We start from the raw sequence: 22,633 nt of genomic DNA on the forward strand, positions 1-22,633 counted from the left end.
ACTAGATAATCTCTTCGTGACTTCTGCCCCAATCCTGAAAGGGGAAATTGTAGGGGGTGAGAACATCATCCTCGAAAGGGTTCCCACCGTAGGGTTGCAGAATTACTATAATAGGATATGAGAGATAAAATCGTTACAGTGATTTATAACCGCCTTATATATCTTTTCAAAAACAACGATTTATTATAAAAGAGAAGTCTGAAATCTTTTCTGAAAGAAGAACCGTTCAATTCTTAAAAACTCAAAAGCCTTTTGATGGGTGGAAAAACGATTCCACACAAAACTCACCGGCAAGTGTACCGGGTCGCATCAAGTAGTAATAACTCATAAGAGTGAGGTCGATCCCACAGGATTGATGGATCAAGCAATTTTAGTGGGTGATTAGTTTAGTCAAGCTAACATTGGTGAATTGAGTGAGAATCGATCAACAGAAAGTAAATTGCAGGAAATTTAAAATACAGAAAGTAAATTGCAGTGAAAGTAAAGTGCAGAATGTAAATTAGTTGAAACTTAAATGACAAGAAAAGTAAAATTGCATCAGATCTAACCTGTAGGAAGTAATTGATAGAACCTTAAAGAACAAGGAATGTAAATTGTATCAAATATAAATCATCAGAATGCTAGCGTTCATTCATGGATTGGCTTTTATTAATGCCTTAGCCTTAATGTATGCATGCTTTCATTTGTTTTATTAATTAAAGGCTAATGCATTACGTTAAAGCATGACATGTTCTTTGGCCAATTGGCTTTAATGGCATTAATAATGAAATGCATGCTTTAATTTATAATGCATTAACATAAAGCTTTGAATTGCCAATTGCATTAGAAATTAAAGCTTAGAAATTAAAGCTTCATGCATCTTTCATTTTATTAGTAATGCCAATGCTTTAATACTGCACGGTTCATGATGGCATTAAGGTTCCAAAGCCAATGTAGCGTCCATTCATGAATGCACGACTTAAGGTCCAAAGCGTGCTCAATCTTCAAAGCATGCCACAAAATTCTTCTTTTCTTCTTTTGAGCTGATTTTGTGCTATTTTGCTTCTTTTTCCACTTATTTCCTAAAAAATTTATAAAATCAAAAGATCAAGGAAATATACTATTTAAGCACAAAAGAATGCAATATTTAAGCACTAATCATCAATTTCTTGTATGAAAAAGCTTAGAAAAATATGACATGATGACATGTCATCACCTTTCAAAAGGGTTTATCTAAGCTGAACCAAAATAGCCTTTCATGCCTTTCTAAACCAGAAACACCAACCAACATGGCCTTCGGCTCAAATCATGATCAACCACGGCCCCAGGCCCAAACAGTCTAACTAACAACCAATCACCACGGTCCAACAGAATCCCAGTCACAATCACGAGTAGGAAAGTTCAAGCACAAACAAACGGTTACTGCAAGTAGAACAATTAACAGATAATCACAAGTAATCACAAAGGCAAACCAAGTACAATATACCCACCCAAACAATGTCACATAGATGCATATGATGCATGCCTGTCCTAATGGCAGATGATATCATCTGTTGGTTATATAGCCAACCCGACAAGTCCTGGTAGCTAACCATTGGACTGTCCCTCTGTCGTGAATCCCCAAATCGAGTTATTCTCGATCATCATCGTGATCATAATCATAATCCATATCCAACACCCTCACTGGTGTATATCCACGGGGGCGAGCTCATCGGGATTTTCACAGTGCCCAGCCACACTTACGACATAGGATCAGTAGAGTATCAAGTCTCAACCTGGAGTACGTAGTGGCTAGCCACTGCTACTACTCGGAGAAACTCGTATCTCAGATAGTGAAAGTGCAAAATCACAATTATCAATATTTCAGCATATATGCATTCATTCTCAGCCATGAATCAACATTCATCTCAGCCATCCGGCTAAAATTCATAATTCATAGTCAGCCATCCGGCTCATAACATATTTCGCAATCAGCTATGATTCATTATCATACACAGCCATTCCGGCTCATAACAAAATAGCACTTCCACCATTCAACATCATCAAATTCATAAAATCGATATTTAAGCCATAAATCACTTTTTCTCAATTCATTTCACTTTGAAATCAAATTTTAACTCTTTTCAGCCTTGGCTTTAAAGTTCCCATTTCTCAAATCATCTCAGGCTCATAAGCCCCTTTTTTCTCAAGGTAAGTTCCCTTTTCAAAACAAAGCCACTCTCGGCATCCTCTTTCCAAAACTTCCAAAACCATGGAGATTAAAGATTTATTTGAAATGTTCAAAATCATCCATCCAACGACGGGATTTTATATCAAAAGTTCCTCAGCAGAGTCTCAAGTCTTTAGGGAAGAGTAACATAACTCATTTCGTCAAATTCACTTGAAACCATTAAAACATTGGCTTCCTGATTTGAGTAATAAAATAGGATCTAAGCCAAACTGAGTCATGTAATCAATTACTCCTTTCGCAGCCGTTTTCTTTACTTAAACAAAACCAGTTTCAACTCCATGATTAAATCTAAAGTGTTTTAGACTGTTCAAAAATCATTTTTGTTTTGCTAAACCAAAATCCAAAGGATATTCTAAAGCTTACCTAAAACGTCAGAAAATGAGATTTAACAACCGAAACCCAAATTCTTTTAAAGTCACAAAAACTCCTCCAAGTGACAATCTTTATGTTAAATAGAGAAAAACATAAACCCTGTTTACGTTTTTAAAACAGCCTCAAGCAAAATTCTCTTTCGATGACTTGCACACAAAGACATACTATTTTTCTTGGGAAATAAGGAGAAATCATAATTCTCTTTTCAATAATTCTTTCAAGGCATAGTTTCATCGCTTTCATAATTGATCTAAGTAAAGATAATAAAAGAAGCCCTAAATTCACAATCCCCCAAGTAAAATAGGAAAGGCATCAGTCTCATAATTTCCCCAAATGAAATTTCAAATAAAGACTCAAATTTTATAGAAATTTCGGCAGTATCTCCCCTAAAACTTGGACTTTGCCACCCTTTCTGGGTCCAAAACCAAATCAATTCAAAATCAAGTTGTTTCCAAAGATACATCATGTTCAGGTTTCAAGAACACCAAATCAAGTTCAAATCAATTCTTGACAGGATAAACCCGATTTCAAGCTTTTAAAAATTAACTTTAAAGAAGCATTTCAAGAACGGTCCATTTCACAAAACCGAACCATAACACAGCCAATCAAACATTCATATTCGTTCAAGGCAATCAACAATCACATAAGACTTATACAATCACTCTCAGATACATTTTCTCATATCAATATCCATATATAGTAATTCTAATTCATAAAATATGGTTTTTTGAAAGAGCCCCTACCTCGAAAAATTGAAACTATAATCCAAACGCCTCTCAGAAATCCTTTCTTCTCGACCCAAAACCAACGATAGCTTCAAAGCACAGCCCCACACATTTTCGCAGCAGCATAAATAGCTCTTAATTACAACAAGTAATCTCAGTTACTAAGTCCTAAGAACATTAATATCGTAAAGGCTTTAATACACGTACAGGACACTAACGCAGGGCTTTCGAAACATAATTACTTACCGAAATAACAAAATGAAGCAGTTGCGATTCCGAACCGACCCAGCAATAGCTCTGGTAGCGGCCAGAAGCTCCGGTGGATCAACTATAATAACCACGCAACATCAAAACCTTCTCAAAACCCAAAATGACAGAAACCACAAATCTAAAACCATTACCGATAGAGCGTTCTCCGGTGGCAGAAGCAGCCTCAGCTCCAACTACTCGTAACAGCAACAACAGCTCTAACCGCGACATGCAATAACTCAAACTCTGCCCTACGATATCAAAATCTTAGGATTTCTACCCAAATATAACAAGGTGCATATTTTCAAGGGTTCTGGAAATGTAACTCTTACCGCAATGAGGAACAAAAATGGAGCAGCTCAGGACAGGCCCATCGCATCTCTCTTCCTATCCGCAGGCTGCCTTCCTCCTGGCTCGTCACAACAGCGAGGTGGACTTGGCTTGACGGTGGCTGGACAGCCGCTTGGACGGCACCCCGGAGTTGGCAGCAATGGCGGCGCTAACCCAGCATCAACATCCATCACCGTCACCACCTCCCTCTCTGGTCAGATCCAACGGCCGTAACTCAGCCACAACAATGATGAAACGGCAGCAAAAGGATCAGCCCCAACCCGCGACGCTATTTCCTCTTCCCTTCATGCTTGACAGTGGTAGATCTAGCAGGAATGGGACCCTCGGCGTGGCGGTGAGGCGCGACGCTGGCACAGTCCTTTTCCTCTCCTTCCCTTCTTCCTCGCGGTGACAGGGGCGCGACTATGGCTCCAGGGACGGGACGACGATGGCGGCGATGGTAGGGCTCCTCATGCGCGGAAATCTGGCGGCGGGGCGCGGCGGCATGCTCTTTCCTCTCTTCCCTTGCGTGACAGCCCTCAAGGCGTGACGCGACGGCGCGACAAGATAGGACGGCGGCGTTGAGCTGGACGGTGGCGGTAGTGAGGCCCAGCCATCATCGTCCTTCCACTCTTCCCCACTCCTTCTCCGTTCTACTCCTGTTGCTGTGTATTGGTCTGAGGAAAATGGGGGAAGCGTTTGTGTTGCTGCTACTGGGTTGGGTGAGAAGGTAACCGGGTCACAGAGTTAGGGTTTCATTTTCAAAAATTAGGGTTATGGGTATTTTAGTAATTGCAAATAAAAATAGGAACAATATGGTAATGGAAACCCAAATTAAATCCAACACTAATTATATATAGAAAATACTATTTATTCATTAATTTTACAAATTATTTTCAATAAGATGTTCAAATTCAAAAATATTAAATAATATAATTAATTTCTATATTTTCTAAAACAGTGGTATTAATATTTTAAAATATTAATTATTTAATCCAAATCATATAAAATTCTTATTATTTCACAACTACCAACTTTACAATTTGAATATAGAAGATAATCCAATAATTGTAAAATTGGATAATAATCTTAATTTATTTCAAATTCAATTAATAAAAAATTTCTTTAATTATCTTTAATAAAATAATTTCTGAAATTAAGACTATAAGTAACTATATGATTTGAGACTTGATCATAATAAGACTTTTCAAGAGTTCTAGGTCTTACAAAGCGGGGTTAGTATCATCACCCATATCGGAGAAAACAAGGGACAACAGAGTGAGTTTTATAACTCAGTGGCAAATAGAGCATCTATAACCCTACAAGAGACAATTATATAAATATTAAACTCTTAGTTAAAATAAATCCACTTTAATAATAATAACAATTATAATAACAGAAATGTACTCAAATATATTGATAATTAATTATAAATATCAAATATTCAAATTCTTTTATTTTATAAAAAAATATGAACGGAATGATATCTAATCCAGAAAAATTAAAACATACAGAAATCATACTTAAGTTGTTTTTTCTTTGTGTAAATTCTGAAATAGACATGTTCCACTGATCTTGTGTAGACATGAAACAGACATGTACTATTTTCTATTTGATATAATCTTGAAAATACAATTATATGTTGACAAGGTGCACCAAGTCTAGAGCCTATTGCCACTAGCTGCAGTTTCTATCATAGAATCTTCTAAAATATTTTGGCATACAAAATATAACCAAGCTAATAGTTGTCAAATAGTTCAATAAGTGCATCATCAATCCAATAATAATCCATATGATAACTTTACCCAACTTCAATACTAAATTTATATTCAAAGTGTAAATGCAAGATAATATTTAAATTATAATTTAATTTCACAAAGGACAAACTTAATTAATTTCAACACAAACTATTATGTCTCAGATGAGATTTTCTTTGTAAAATATTTAACATAAATGTCATGTTAACAAATAAGTTAGTAAATCACTAAATAATTTATTTTAAAATTATTCTCTATACTTGTAAAAATAATACAATACTAAAATTTAATTATAGATACAAAGTTTACTCACATATTAAGATTCAAGTGAGAGATTTCTATTCTACATGTTCTAATAGACAAGGAAAATGGTTCCTTCGAGAATCTAATATCACAAACATAACAATAATAACTCTAATAAGTTAATCTTGGCATCAATAATATACTAGAACCTATATATCCAAAAGTTTCAAATTCTATTCTACTCTAATCCTAAATTTTTGAATTTATTAATACCCAATTACTATAACCATGACAAAAAATTAAAGATATGGGTAATTATCAAACTAAAGAGTCACCTTATACCTTAATAATTGGTAACACTTGAATTAAAGGTAATTTTTCTCTTTTTCAAACTTATGTTACTTCAATAGAGTTTTGAAATAAGAACCAATATAGGAGAACACAATAATTAATAGGGGATAATAGAGTTAGAATAAAAGAATAGTGTAATAATCAAAATAAAAGTGTATAAAAATTTATTGTTGACCAAAACAACATGAGAAAGGGGGGAGAGTAGCATTGGCGGTGAGGAAGAATGGAGTGATGTAATATGTGTGTATCTTGCTGAGGGGGTGTGTGTAGCCATTGGAGTGGAAGGAAAAGGAAAAAAAGTTATGGGCTTGGCCTATAATTTCTTGTCCTTTTTATATATAAGGCTATATATCTATCTCTTTTTTCATTTTAATTTCTATGGGATCTTTGTTGTTTGCTTTGCTTTCTCCTAGGTCTAGTGGTTGCGGTTCAGCTTCATTCTTGTTATTGTCATTTGGTTCTTTCATTGGGATTTCATTTATTTTTAAATTTTGTGTTGCATCACCCTCTACATTCTAATTTTCTTTGTAAGTAACTGTTATTAGTCTTCATTTTTCCTTTATGTTTTCTCTTCTATTGTGATAGAACTCAAATTATTGACTAGAAAATGCATAAATTTACTTGGGTTTTAATCAAATTTTTTTTTATTTTTCATGCAATTTTAATTAGTTTTGAATTCTCTCTTCTAATTTTGATAATTGATAATTTGAATGATTTTGTCTTTGATTTGAGCATAATTGGTTTGATATCCAACTGGCGTCTATAACAAATTTTGTTTGAGTTTTCGTATTAAATTACAGAATATTGTTTAAGAAAAATGCATCACAAAAAGTTACCGTGATTTGATTGGAGCAACCTTAGAGTTGTTAGAAAGAACAACTCAAGTTCTACAACTTTGATATTGAATACTTTTTCGAATTCTCAACGATTCTAGGTGTAATTCATAATAAACATTAGCGTCAAGAATATTTCGGATGTTGTCAATCCTAACATCTTCGTACTAATTTGATCATAACTTGAGATATAGAGGTACAAATGCAGGCGATTCTAGTGGCACTAGAAAACTAACATTCGAAACATTAAAATGATATGCATATGTGTATAGTACACAATGAATTTGGGTCACGCAAGCAACTAATTTTTGCGTTGCGAATCAAGATCACCCAAACTTCAGATTTTTTAAGTTTTTAAAGAGAAAATATGAAGGAAGAAAGGGGAGAGAGTTTAAAGTTAGTTTTAGTATGATATTTTTAGGTTTCTAGAGAGAGAAGTTCTCTCCCCTCTCTTCTGTCTGGAATTATGATAAATTTAGTTAATTTCTTATTAACTTGTTTTTAGTTTTAGTTTTTAATCTCGTTTTAATTTAGTTTTATTTACATTTTCCTATTCTACCATCTTATTTCATTAGTACTTTCTTGTTAGTTTCTTGTTATGTCATTTAGTTTATGACTTTTTGTTGAATTTATATTTTTTCGTGAATGAATTTGATGTTTTATGCTTCATTATTACTTACTTGAGTTCATGTTATTAAATTCTTGTAGCAGGTAGTTGTAGTTTTTACTAATTCTTGAAATTTATGTGAAGTTTTATGTTTATACATTCTAGGTGTTTGATAAAATGCTTAAACTAGTTACAGAGTAGATTTCCATTCTTGGATTGGGTTGTGAATTTGGCTGAACTTGAGTTATTAATATTCAAGTTGATTGATAATTTAGAGATATTACTTAATCTTATTTCTAGTAATGATAATCTTTTACTAATTCAATAAGTTAGTTTTAATTTGTGGATTTTCAATTTATTTTATTTTTACTTTAACACTTTCAATAAATTCAATTTTATTCATATCGTTAAATTTTTTATAGTAAAAAAATAGTCAACTCTTTTTTCTTTTTTTTTCTTTTTCAATTTTATTAAAAAAAACTCATTTTCCATAATTCCTTTCTTTCCACAACCCTCACCTTCTATCGTAAAAATCTTACTCTCTTTTCAAATCCCACATCCACACACAACACCAACACCAATACCTACCTTATCATCATCTCCTTTTTTTTTTTCTACATCACTTGTCCCTGTCACAATCAACTCTGCCACCTTCATCATTTGTTGCAACCATCATCTCCTCATCTACCGTTTTTATCAACCATGCAATACCACTTTATCTGCTTTTTCCAACATTCTTGTAACTATTATCTCCTCTTCTAACATGTGCTGCCCCTGCATATATCTCCTCTACCATTTGTCGCTGCCATGACCACCCCTACTTCATTCACCACTTACCACAATAACTTTTTTCGCATCTACCATTTCACTCGTCCTCGTCAAATTCTTCTATATACTATTTTGTTATTTAATCTGTTAAAATATATTTGTGAGTGGTTGTTGTTGATGCGGATGGTGGATTGTAAGAAGAGGGATGAGTGTTCAAAGATGGAAAGTATAACCATCCTACCCCCACGAAACCTGTGATTTCTCATTCTTTACAACGTTCATCGATATGCATAGGTTTAGATGTATATACGGTATAGATGGTAAATTAGAATTGTATCCCGTGGCACTAAAACTTTTTAGCTTTCCAAACGACAAGTTTTGAGTAATTAAATAATTACCGCTATAATTAAATTTTGTTTATTTATTAATTTATTAAGTTCACTGAATGATAAATTAGCAGAGGAACAACTCTAGATGCATCATCAATCAACAATTAGTACATGATCACAATTTCTATTCTTAACCCAAAATACTCTTACTATAGGATAAATCAAATTAAAGCTTTAGTCATCTTTGTATAAAATCCCAAGAACAACCAAACCATTAGCTCACCTAATCCAACTATAGTTTAACCATGATTAGAAACAACATTACTCTTTCTTTTATTTTGGTTCCGACGTATAGCATCCCCTCCCAAACCATGATTACACCTCATGGTCAATTAACTTAGTGAATGCTTAGTCACTAATCCTAAGCACATGTGTTACTTCATCTTTTCCCCTGAGATTTGAAACGTATATAGAGCCCACACCTATCCCCCCTTTAACTCATACCACCACTTACAAAACATATCATCTAATTCAAAGATGGGAGAAAGAGAGAAGACCGAGAGTGACTCAGCAGAAGAACACAGTCAACATGCAACCTTCTCCAACCCTGTCGACCTCCATAGGAGCTTAAAGCAATATAGTTCACACCTTCCTATCAACCTTTGTTGTTTTGGAATTCTTCACTAGGTAAGCTAGCTTCGGTTTCTTTTCCTTTGTTCAATTTGGTTTTCACCATCACCAGGCAGCCCAACCTTATTTTTTCTTCCAGTTTGTGTAGCTCAATGGCATTTTTTCTAACTCCTCGAACCACCGAACCATCTAGCTTGAGGAGGTGAGTGCTTCATCTTTCCTCTTCCTATGATCATGGGTTCGGCCTCAAAGCCAAAATGATGATGATGAATAAAATTAAATTATGATGCATTAGGTGTTGTAGCCGAGCAAGTGAGCTTAAGAGCAAAGCCCTTCGATTTTCGACACCACCAAGTAAGGGATAGGACAGTTAGATTGTTATTCTTGTGACTGTGCCTGCTGATGAGAATTGATGAATTATCATATGCTTGATTGATAATAAATATAGTTTTTTTAAGTGTTTGAATGATGATCAGTGTATATAAAATTGTTATGTTTGATATAGTGCAGAATTTTCTACATATTTGGCAGCAACTTAAAATAAAAATAGGGAGCAATTTAGGCATGATTTTCGATCCAAATTATTTTTCTATCAAACTTCAAGAAGTTAAGATTTCTCTATAAAAATTTCATGGTATTTGGTCAAGTGGTTTGGAAGATGTGAATTTTTGCAATTTAGTGGTTGCTGTAGAATTTTCTGGTTTTCTGGTTCTGTAGTATCAACTTCCGGCCACTATAACTTTTGATTTATTTGACATTTTGAGTTGATTTCAAAGAGAATTTAAAGATCTATAAGCCCAATTTAAGTGATTATAAATTTCATATCCATAGCTATTTTGTAGATTTAGTAATGTCTCTTGGAAGTTAGGCTGTTCGCAGGAAATTCAAAACCAGTTTAAAGAAACAGGACATCATTTCCAATTGATATTTAATTAACCAAATGAGGTTCTATGAACCTAAAACAAACTTAGGGGTGTTGGTTGTATCCTCACCAAAATCTAGAAGAAACGGATTAGAATTGAATTTATCATAGATTTTTCAAAAATAGAGCTGCCTGCAATATTTTCCTGAATCTTCTTAGGTGCAGCAGCAGATTTTTATTAAGTTTGTTATCAAATCTAATTCTAATCCAAATATGGTAAAACTTTTATTTCAATCCAAAGCGGTATGTCCAGATTTGGCAGCATACATGACCATAGTTAAATGAAAAGAAAAGGGTAGACTTTTTCTAAAAGAATTAACGTTAAATGGTGATGTGGAGGGTTGTGTAATTAAATGGTTATGCAGAGGTACGTATAATAAAGTGGCGATGCGGAGGTGTGTGTATGTAATTGGTGATGTGGAGGTATAATGAAAATAAAATAAAATGAGAAACAATGAATGAAACAAAAAATTGAGAATTGTATATTGAATGGGCCTTGTGCCAATTGCTAATGCGAAAGTTCCTGCCTAACTGATAGCTTAAGGTTGCTAATGTAGGAATGTTCGCCTAATTGACATCCTATTTCTTATTGTGATGCCAAGATATCCTAACTGACATAGGTTCGCCCATGATGATAATTGTGCCTGACTGACACGGTAAAGAAACCATATTCGGGGTTCGCCCCGAGTAACGTACGGTTGCGGGTAGACAACCGACGCATGAGCTCATGGCCTGCGCTAGGGACAGGCATGCATTATCTTGTTTGCGCATATGAACTTCCTGTGAATTATTTATTTCCATTTCCTAATTGTTTATACTATTTACTTGTTGTATATATATTTGTGCCCGGTGTTTCTGTGTTTGTTCTTTTTCTGTTTCATGACAACTTAGAGACAAAAACCTTAGGTTCTCTTTTTACCTTGCTGAGAACTCTAGGTTCTCACCCTTATTTTCTTTCTTTTCCCCCTCCCCAGATGGGATTGGTAGAGGAGTTCTACGAGTTTTGTCTTATCTTGAGAGATGAGGACCCGACGCGGGACAGAGTCTTCATATGGAGCACGCTGTGGACCCGCCTCTATGTTTCATACGAGCCTGAATTTCACGTTTCTGTATAGCGCCCTGTTCCGAGGGTTACCTGAAACGTTGAGGTCGATCTCGAACGAGATCTTCTGGTTTGATTGAACCTGTCGTTCCCGACTTTCCGGAGTGTGTGGTGTAGCCGATCTTCATTCACCGGAGGATGGTGGTACCTGCAAGAGACTCCGATGCTTAAGTCAGTACGGGCTTTAGGCAGGTTTTTTGTAAAATTAGAGTATGAGTTATACCTGGGTGCTCCATTGTATTTATAGTGGTGTTTGACGATCTTCCTTTGAGATAAGTTTGTTATCTTTTCTTATCTTCTGTGGGTGAGATCGTATCATTGGCCAACCGCCTTTTAGTAGGTGGTGGTTCTTCTCTTTGGGCTTCCTTGCCCTCTGGGGAGATTGTCCGAGCTCTAGTCAAAGAGGTTGGTAGCAGGCCAACCTTTCAGGAGGTCGGCCCTTTTGTCTTCAGTCGTCCCGACCCTACAACTCGGAATAGTGTATGAACAGTGCCCCTGCTTGAGCTTCATCCTTTTCATGAGGTCATGCTTATCTCAAGCTTCAACATCTTTTGGAAAAGTTATGCTCAAGCATTGTCTGGTTACGTCCTGGCTGTTTCTTTTCGGGTGGGTTTTGCGTATTTAATTTTATTTCAGAACACGAAGCGTTTCGCCTTTAAATACCGCGTCATTTTCAAGCGTAGCAGTTTTCTTAGTTGTGCGAGCGCCTTTAATGCCTATTAATTTGGGCATTTTATTCATTTTCCATTTCTCTTCCCTCTTAGTCTTTTGTTCAAAAATCGTAGGGGGCATTTTCTCTCTTCTCTTTCGCTTCTATCTGTCTTTCTTTTGTTCTCTAAGGAAGGGACTTTCTTTTGTTTTGTTCTTTAGTTTTGCCCCAAGTTTTCCTTCTCTTCAAAGCTTCGAGGCAATTGTTGGTATGGATCATCCGCGGATTTGCTGTTCGCTTGTCACCGTTGCTTCTTCTTCCCAGGTTGGTACTTGTCTTTACTTATTTCGCGTTTCTCCTGATTCTTTGTTTTGTGATTTGCTTCCGGCGTTGCATGTTTTCATTTCCTCTAAAGTTTTGATCTTTCTTCTTACTGCTGTTGAAAATGCTAGGGCTTTTGGGTTTTCTTTTAACCCCTTGTGCTTTCTTTCTGTGTTTGTACTGCCTTCAAAGGGTGCCTCCAGCTTACAATGGTGTTCTTTGTTTTTTGTGAACCTTGGGGCGCCCTTTGCTGTTTGATGGCTATTTCTTCTCTTTTCCTATTTTAGCCTAGTTGTTTGGTAGTGACGTCTTTTTGTTTTCTTGTTGTAGGTGTAGTTTCTATGTCTACTCATAGAAATATTGTTGAAATGTCTACAAAGGTTTCCCCTGGTATGGCTGACTGGTTAGATTCTGTGGTATTAGGATGTGCTACTGTAGCGGATCGGGAATATTGTGAAAAATTTAGGAGGTATCATAGGTTTGTGGGAATAGGGAGGATGAGAAGGACTATGAGTTGGTGTCGCCCGACCCCGAGGAGAGGGTCAGTTCCCCCCCCCCTTAAATCGGGCAGAGCGCCCTTTCTTTTATGCATATGATTGCTTATTTACTAAGTTAGGTGTTACCCTTCCTTTTACTGAGTTTGAGACCGACATCCTTTGGAACTGTAATCTTGCCCCTTCTCAGCTTCATCCCAACTCTTAGGCTTTAACGAAGATTTTCCAGCTATTGTGTCATGAGTTAGGTGTCTGACCTTCCCTCTATCTATTCCTTTTTTTGTTCGTGCTGACCAAGCCTGAGGCGGCTAAGAAGAAGGCTTCTTGGATTTCTTTCTGGGCTACCCAGGGTAGAAAGTCTTTTCTATTTTTGATGATTCCTTCCACGATTTCAAAAAACTTTTATTTCAAAGTCCGGGCCATTGAGGATGCTCACCCCTTTTTTCTGGATGAGAACAATGAACCCACCTTTTCTCTTTGGTGGCAAAAGGACCCTGTAGTTCTTAAGTATTCTTTAGAGAGTTTTGATGAGGTGGAGAGGGCCTTTGTGGGTGTTTTGAAGGAGCACTGAGGGGAGCCTCCTCATTTTAATACAAAAAAGTTTTTAGGGGATCCTGCTCTTCTCCGTTCCAAGCTAGGTAGTGCCCGACTTCTCTTTTAGTTTGTTATGGTTTTGTCGTCATCCACTATATAACTGTTTTTGTGTTTTTTCTTTTTCAGATATGGTTTCCAGCTCTGATTCAATGAAGGTCTTCCGCAAGACCAAGAAGGTAGTGGCCGCCCATAATTTGCATAAAAAAGATGTTGGGGGAGGGTTCTTCCCAAGTCCTACCGAAGAAGCCGAACTCGGGACCTCAAGGTCCGAGGAAGATTATTCCGACCCCTCAAGTTCGGGTGGCCTCAACTGATCCACCTCTTGGGACTTCTGGTGCTGCCTCTTCCCCTTCTTCATCTGGGCCTTCTCCCAAGAGGCTAAGAACTGTTGGAGTTATGATCTTAATGATAAGGATTTTGACGGTGTGGCCTTTGCTGCGGAGCATATTGCTCTGTATGGCTTTGTTTCGACTGATGATGTGTCCATTCTACACCATCTTGATTTTATATCCTGCAACAGTATCTGGATGGCTAACCTTAGCACTGCTCTGTCGAGGGAATTCAAGAAAACTCCGATCAACGCTACTAGTCCCTTTCTTGGAAAAGCTAAGACTGATTATGATAGGGTAAATGGATTGAGGCTTGAGCTAGAGGTAAAGAATGTTGGGCTGGAACTGTCTTTGGAGAAGGAGGAGAAAGCCCGGGCTACTGTGGCAGAGGCGGCTGCCAACTTGGCAGAGGAGATGGTGAAGAAGGCTAAAGAGGGTTATACTCGGACTTATGGGGAGCTTCTTGAGGTGAAGGAAAAGCTTCAATCCTCTTATCATGACTATGCTGAGTTACAGGGGCACATAGTAAATGGCATGACCGCCCTGTGCGAGAACTTGAAGGCTCAAGCTCGGGTGCTTGCTCTAGACGCCGATCTTACCTTGTTCAGTGTGGATAACGTTGTTGAGGATGGTAAGATTGTACCAGCCCCTGATGAAGATGAGACTCCTACTCCGGATCATCCTGTCAAGGCTTCTGTGACTCCTTTTGTTGAGACATCCTGACCTGAGGCCAACCCCGATGTGGAGATCTTGAATGGCCCTGATGGTGTTGTCGGAGCTGTCCCGATTTCAGTCATTCCTCCTGCTCCTCAGGATGCGGCGACGGGAGCGAAACTGGACCCCTTGTGACTTCTCTTTCTTATTGCTCCTGTGATTATGTGTTAGTATGGTCCGAACTGTGGACCTTTGAACTCTTTGTATTGTAATTTTTTGGATAACTGTCTGACACTTATAGTTGTTCCCCAGTAACCTTTAGTTTTTAATCAAAACACCTTCACTCTTGGGTTGCTATTAGGTAACCTTTGAGTTTTTAATGCTTTAATTTTTTGAAACTTTTGTTTTGTCTATTCTGGTAGTGTGTTGGTTGGCTTCTAAGAAATGCTTCTATCCTTTGGTTGCTGTTTCACCGCTTTTCTGGTCTTCTTCCTGTTGTGGATTTTCTGCTTTTTTTTAGCCTAGCCATGCGTTAAAGTTAGGTTTTGGTCTTTTCTAGCCAACATCTTTCTTAACGATCTTGAGCTAGTGTTCTTTTATGAACTTCTACCTTTCGAGTATTGGTCTGCACTTCTTCTAGCTGTGTTATTCCCGAATTGCTTTATTCTGCTTTTTTGGTTATTTCATTCTTGCATCTCGATGTTTGGTGTTGCAGGCCTTTAGTCAGTTCCCAATAACTTTCTAGGTAGTGTTCTTATCTAGAACCTTTTTTAGTTTAATTGGACGACTTTTGGCTTTGATTTATTGCCTTTACCATTTTAAGTAGCGTCCTTTTCGGACTCCTACCTTTTAGCTTAGTGGTGCACGAAATTGTGATCATCAATGGCGCCAACAACTTGGTACGTACAATTGTAATCTCAACTCTTTATCACAACTCCGCACAACTAACCAGCAAGTGTACTGGGTCGTCCAAGTAATAAACCTTACGTGAGTAAGGGTCGATCCCACGGAGATTGTCGGCTTGAAGCAAGCTATGGTCATCTTGTAAATCTCAGTCAGGCAGATTCAAATGGTTATGGAGAATTGATAATTAAAAGATGAATAAAACATAAAATAGGATAGAGATACTTATGTAATTCATTGGTGAGAATTTCAGATAAGCGTATGAAGATGCTTTGTTCCTTCTGAACCTCTGCTTTCCTATTGCCTTCTTCCAATCATTCATACTCCTTTCCATGGTAAGCTTATGTTGGGTTTCACCGTTGTCAATGGCTACCTCCCGTCCTCTCAGTGAAAATGGTCCAAATGCGCTATTACCGCACGGCTAATCAGTTGTTGGTTCTCGATCATGTTGGAATAGGATCCATTGATCCTTTTGCGTTTGTTACTATGCCCAACATTCACGAGTTTGAAGCTCGTCACAGTCATCCCTTCCCAGATCCTACTCGGAATACCACAGACAAGATTTAGACTTTCTGGGTCTCAATAATGCTGCCAATTGATTCTAGCCCATACCATGAAGACTCTGATCTCACGGAATGGAAGGCTCGGTTGTCAGGCGAGGCAACCATGCGTCATGAACCAGGAGGCTAAGAGATACGCACTCAAGCTATTGCAAGTAAAACAGAAGTGGTTGTCAGGCACGTGTTCATAGGTGAGAATGATGATGAGTGTCACGGATCATCACATTCATCAGGTTGAAGAACGAGTGTATATCTTAGAGAAGAAATAGGCTTGAGTTGAATAGAAAAACAATAGTACTTTGCATTAATTCATGAGGAACAGCAGAGCTCCACACCTTAATCTATGGGGTGTAGAAACTCCACCGTTGAAAATACAAAAGTGATAATGGTGTTCATTGGCTTCGGCCCCAGAGGGGGAACCATAAAGACCAAGATGAAAATACAATAGCAAAAGGTTCTATTTATAGAGAACTAGTAGCCTAGGATTTACAGAAATAAGTAAATGATGCAGAAATCTTCTTCCGGGCCCACTTGTTGTATGCTTGGGCTGAGTATTGAAGCTTTCACATGTAGAGACTTTTTTTGGAGTTAAACGCCAGCTTTTGTGCCAGTTTGGGCGTTTAACTCCAGCTTTTATGCCAGTTTTGGCGTTTTGACGCCAGAATTTCCATGCTAACTTGGAACGCCGGTTTTGGCCATCAAATCTCGGATAAAGTATGGACTATTATATATTGCTGGAAAGCCTAGGATGTCTATTTTCCAACGCAATTGAGAAAGCGCCAATTGGGCCTCTGTAGCTCCAGAAAATCCACTTCGAGTGCAAGGAGGTCAGAATCCAACAGCATCTGTAGTCCTTTTTCAGCCTCTGAATCAGATTTTTGCTCAGGTCCCTCAATTTCAGCCAGAAAATACCTGAAATCATAGAAAAACACACAAACTCATAGTAAAGTCCAGAAATTTGATTTTATTTAAAAACTAATAAAAATATAATAAAAACTAACTAAAACATACTAAAAACTACCTAAAAACAATGCCAAAAAGCGTATAAATTATCCGCTCATTACAACACCAAACTTAAATTGTTGCTTGTCCCCAAGCAACCAAAAACAAAGTAGGATAAAAAGAAGAGAATATACAATAAATTCCAAAAACATCTATGAAGATTAGTCTTAATTAGATGAGCAGGGCTATTAGCTTTTTGCTTCTGAACAGTTTTGGCATCTCACTTTATCCTTTGAAGTTTAGAATGATTGGCATCTATAGGAACTCAGAATTTAGATAGTGTTATTGATTCTCCTAGTTCAGTATGTTAATTCTTGAACACAGTTACTTTATGAGTCTTGGCCGTGACCCTAAGCATTTTGTTTTTCAGTATTACCACCGGATACATAAATGCCACAGACATATAACTGGGTGAACCTTTTCAGATTGTGACTCAGCTTTGCTAGAGTCCCCAATTAGAGGTGTCCAGAGCTCTTAAGCACACTCTTTTGCTTTGGACCACGACTTTAATCGCTCAGTCTCAAGCTTTTCACTTAGGGACAGCTTGGTTTAGCTGCTTAGGTCAGGATTTTATTCCTGTAGACCCTCCTATCCACTGATACTCAAAGCCTTGGATCCTTTTTATTTTACCCTTGCCTTTTGGTTTAAAGGGCTATTGGCTTTTTCTGCTTGCTTTTTCTTTCTCTTTCTCTTTTTTTTCGCATATATATTTTTTTTCTGCAAGCCTTTCACTGCTTTTTCTTGCTTCAAGAATAATTTTTATGATTTTTTAGATCATCAATAACATTTCTCCTTTTCCATCATTCTTTCAAGAGCCAACAATTTTAACATTCTTAAACAAAAAATTCAAAAAATATGCACTGTTCAAGCATTCATTCAGAAAACAAAAAGTATTGCCACCACATCAAATAATTAAACTATTTTAAAATTCAAAATTCATGTATTTCTTTTTCTTTTGCAATTAAAAATATTTTTCATTTAAGAAAGGTGATGGATTCATAGGACATTCGTAGCTTTAAGGCATGGACACTAAGACACTAATGATCATGTAATAAAGACACAAACATAAACAAAACAAAAAGCATAATTTTCGAAAAATAGAAAATAAAGAACAAGGAAATTAAAGAACGGATCCACCTTAGTGATGGCGGCTAGTTCTTCCTCTTGAAGATCTTATGGAGTGCTTTAGCTCCTCAATGTCGCTTCCTTGCCTTTGTTGCTCCTCCCTCATGACTCTTTGGTCTTCTCTAATTTCATGGAGGAGGATGGAATGCTCTTGGTGTTCCACCCTTAGTTGTCCCATATTAGAGCTTAATTCTCCTAGGGAGGTGTTGATTTGCTCCCAATATTTTTGTGGAGGAAAATGCATCCCTTGAGGCATCTCAGGGATTTCATGATGAGGAATTTCCTCATGCTCTTGCCCATGAGTGGGATCTCTTATTTGCTCCATCCTTTTCTTAGTGATGGGTTTGTCCTCATCAATGAGGATGTCTTCCTCTATGTCAATTCCAGCCGAATTGCAGAGGTGACAAATGAGATGAGGGAAGGCTAACCTTACCAAAGTAGAGGACTTGTCCGCCACCTTATAGAGTTCTAGGGATATAACCTCATGAACTTCTACTTCCTCTCTAATCATGATGCTATGGATCATGATAGCCCGGTCTATAGTAACTTCAGACCGGTTGCTAGTGGGAATGATTGAGCATTGGATGAACTCCAACCATCCCCTAGCCACAGGCTTGAGGTTATGCCTTCTTAGTTGAACCGGCTTCCCTCTTGAATCTCTCTTCCATTGAGCGCCCTCTTCACAAATGTCTGTGAGGACTTGGTCCAACCTTTGATCAAAGTTGACCCTTCTAGTGTAGGGGTGTGCGTTTCCTTGTATCATGGGCAAGTTGAATGCTAACCTTACATTTTCCGGACTGAAATCTAGGAATTTTTTCCGAACCATTGTAAGCCAATTCTTAGGCATTTCCCGACTTGTTGAATGGGGTTGGTGAGAATTTCCCAACCTCTTCTTCGAATCTCATGTCGGATCTCTGGATATTCACCCTTTTTGAGCTTGAAAGGGACCTCGGGGATCACCTTCTTCTTGGCCACAACTTCATAGAATTGGTCTTGATGTACCCTTGAGATGAATCTCTCCATCTTCCATGACTCGGAAGTGGAAGCTTTTGCCTTCCCTTTCCTCTTTCTAGAGGTTTCTCCGGCCTTTGGTGCCATAAATGGTTATGGAAAAACAAAAAATAATGCTTTTACCACACCAAACTTAGAAGGTTTGCTCGTCCTCGAGCAAAAGAAGAAAGAAGAGAGTAGAGGAAGAAGAAATAGAGGAGATGGAGGGGGGTTAGTGTTTCGGCCAAGGGGGTGAGTAGGGTGTATGATGTGTGAAAATGAAGGAGTGAAGATTGGTTTATATAGGAGTGGAGAGAGGGGTAGGTTCGGCCATGTATGGGTGGGTTTGGGAGGGAAATTGGTTTGAATTTGAATGGTGAGGTAGGTGGAGATGGATGTGCATTGGTGAAGAGATTATGGAGAAGAGGATAGGATTTGATAGGTGAGGGGTATTTGGGGAAGAGGTATTGAGGTGATTGGTGAAGGGTATTTGAGGAAGGGTGTTATGGAAAGGTGTGAAGAAGAGAGAGAGAGATAAAGTTGGTGGGGATCCTGTGGGGTCCACAGATCCTGAGGTGTCAAGGATTTCTCATCCCTGCACCATGTTGCGTGTAAACACCCCCTTGATTGCCAATCCTGGCGTTAAACGCCAGGTTGCTGCCCATTTCTGGCGTTTAACGCCAGCTTTTCTCCCCTTTCTGGCGTTTAAACGCCAGTTCTGTGCCCTTTTCTGGGGTTTAACGCCAGTCTGGTGCCCATTTTTGGCGTTAAACTCCCAGAATGGTGCCAGACTGGGCGTTTAACGCCCATTCTGCTACCCTTACTGGCGTTTAAATGCCAACAAGTCTCTCCTCTAGGGTGTGCTATTTTTAATATTATTTTTCATTTTGTTTTTTGCTTTTTCAGTTTTTTTTGTGACTTCACATGATCATCAACCTACAGAAAACATAAAATAACAATGGAAAATAAATAGATATAATAAAATTGGGTTGCCTCCCAACAAGCGCTTCTTTAATGTCAATAGCTTGATAGTGGGCTCTCATGGAGCCTCACAGATACTCAGAGCATGATGATGGCCTCCCAACACTAAACTTAGAGTTTGAATGTGGGGGCTCTATTTGACTCTGCATTGAGAGAAGCTTTTCATACTTCCTCTCCATGGTTACAGAGGGAGATCCTTGAGCCTTAAACACAAGGGAGTCCTCATTCACTTGAAGGACCAATTCTCCTCTGTCAACATCAATCACAGCTTTTGCTGTGGCTAGAAAGGGTCTGCCAAGGATGATGGATTCATCCATACACTTCCCAGTGTCTAGGTTTATGAAATCAACAGGGATGTAGTGGTCTTCAACCTTTACCAAGACATCCTCTACAAGTCCATAAGCCTGTTTCCTTGAATTATCTGCCATCTCTAGTGAGATTCTTGCAGCTTGTACCTTAAGGATCCATAGCTTCTCCATTATAGAGAGAGGCATGAGGTTTATGCTTGACCCTAGGTCACACAGATCCTTCTCAAAGGTCATGGTGCTTGTGGTACAAGGTATTGAGAACTTTCCAGGATCCTGTCTCTTTTGAGGTAATCTCTGCCTAGTCAAGTCATCCAGTTCTTTGGTGAGCAAGGGGGGTTCATCCTCCCAAGTCTCATTACCAAATAACTTGGCATTTAACTTCATGATTGCTCCAAGGTACTTAGCAACTTGCTCTTCAGTAACATCTTCATCCTCTTCAGAGGAAGAATACTCATCAGAGCTCATGAATGGCAGAAGTAAATTCAATGGAATCTCTATGGTCTTAGTGTGAGCCTCAGATTCCCATGGTTCCTCATTAGGGAACTCCTTGGAGGCCAGTGGACGTCCATTGAGGTCTTCCTCAGTGGAAATCACTGCCTTTCCCTCCTCTATGCATTCGGCCATGTGGGACGTGTTTATGGCCTTGCATTCTCTCTTTGGGTTCTCTTTTGTATTGCTTGAGAGAGTACTAGGAGGGAGTTCAGTAACTTTCTTACTCAGCTGACCCACTTGTGCCTCCAAATTTCTAATGGAGGATCTTGTTTCAGTCATGAAACTTTGAGTAGTTTTAATTAGATCAGAGACTACAGTTGCTAAGTCAGAGTGGCTCTGCTTAGAATTCTCTGTCTGTTGCTGAGAAGATGATAGAAAAGGCTTGCTATTGCTAAACCTATTTCTTCCACCATTTCTGTTGTTGAAGCCTTATTGAGGCCTCTGTTGGTCCTTCCATGAGAGATTTGGATGATTTCTCCATGAAGGATTATAGGTGTTTCTATATGGTTCTCCCATGTAATTTACCTCTTCTATTGCTGGGTTCTCAGGATCATAAGCTTCTTCTTCAAATGAGGCTTCTTTAGTACTGCCTGTTGCTGCTTGCATGCCAGACAGACTCTGAGAAATCATATTGACTTGCTGAGTCAATATTTTGTTCTGAGCCAATATGGCATTCAGAGTATAAATCTCAAGAACTCCTTTCTTCTGATTTGTCCCATTATTCACAGGATTCCTTTCAAAAGTGTACATGAATTGGTTATTTGCAACCATTTCAATGAGTTCCTGAGCTTCTGCAGGCGTCTTCTTCAGATGAAGAGATCCTTCAGCAGAGCTGTCCAATGACATCTTGGACAGTTCAGACAGACCATCATAGAAGATACCTATGATGCTCCATTCTGAAAGCATGTCAGAAGGACACCTTCTGATCAATTTCTTGTATCTTTCCCAAGCTTCATAGAGGGATTCACCTTTCTTTTGTCTGAAGGTTTGGACTTTCACTCTAAGCTTACTCAATTTTTGAGGTGGAAAGAACTTTGCCAAGAAGGGATTAACTAGCTTTTCCCAAGAGTTCAGGCTTTCTTTAGGTTGTGAGTCCAATCATGTCCTAGCTCTGTCTCTTACAGCAAAAGGGAAGAGCATAAGTCTTTAGACCTCAGGGTCAACCCTATTGGTCTTAATAGGATCACAAATTTGCAAGAATTCAGCTAAGAACTGATTAGGATCTTCTAATGGAAGTCCATGAAACTTGCAATTCTTTTGCATTAGAGAAACTAATTGAGGCTTAAGCTCAAAGTTGTTTGCTCCAATTCCAGGGATAGAGATGCTTCTCCCATAGAAGTCGGGAACAGGTGCAGTAAAGTCACCAAGCACCTTCCTTGCATTGTTGGCATTGTTGTTTTTTTCGGCTGCCATGGCTTCTTCTTGTTTGAAAATTTCTATTAGGTCCTCTACAGAGAGTTGTACTTTAGCTTCTCTTAGCTTTCTCTTCAAGGTCCTTTCAGGTTCAGGATCAGCTTCAACAAGAATGCCCTTGTCCTTGCTCCTGCTCATATGAAAGAGAGAAGAGGAAAGTATGGAATCCTCTATGTCATAGTATAGAGATTCCTTGAGGTGTCATAGGAAAAGAAGAATAGAAGGAGGAGGTAGAGAGGAGAGAATTCGAACTTATAGAGAGAGTCCGAATTGCCGATAGTGAAGGAGTGTTAGTCCTTAAATAGAAGGATGTAAGAAGAGGGGAAGAATTTTCAAAAATAAATTAAAAAGATTTTGAAATAATTAAAAGAAATTTTAAAAAAAATGGTTG

At 38.1% G+C, this 22,633-nt stretch overlaps 1 non-coding gene across 1 annotated transcript; it reads left to right on the top strand.

Annotated features, from left to right (window-relative positions):
* The first annotated feature begins 21,729 nt into the window (after positions 1-21,729).
* On the top strand, positions 21,730-21,837 carry LOC112781733 (small nucleolar RNA R71). Its single transcript, XR_003192492.1, has one exon. It is a non-coding gene; the product is annotated as a small nucleolar RNA R71 (small nucleolar RNA).
* The last annotated feature ends 796 nt before the right edge of the window (positions 21,838-22,633 follow it).

This window comes from Arachis hypogaea, chromosome 19, assembly GCF_003086295.3.
Source record: "Arachis hypogaea cultivar Tifrunner chromosome 19, arahy.Tifrunner.gnm2.J5K5, whole genome shotgun sequence".
NCBI classification, from domain to species: domain Eukaryota; kingdom Viridiplantae; phylum Streptophyta; class Magnoliopsida; order Fabales; family Fabaceae; genus Arachis; species Arachis hypogaea.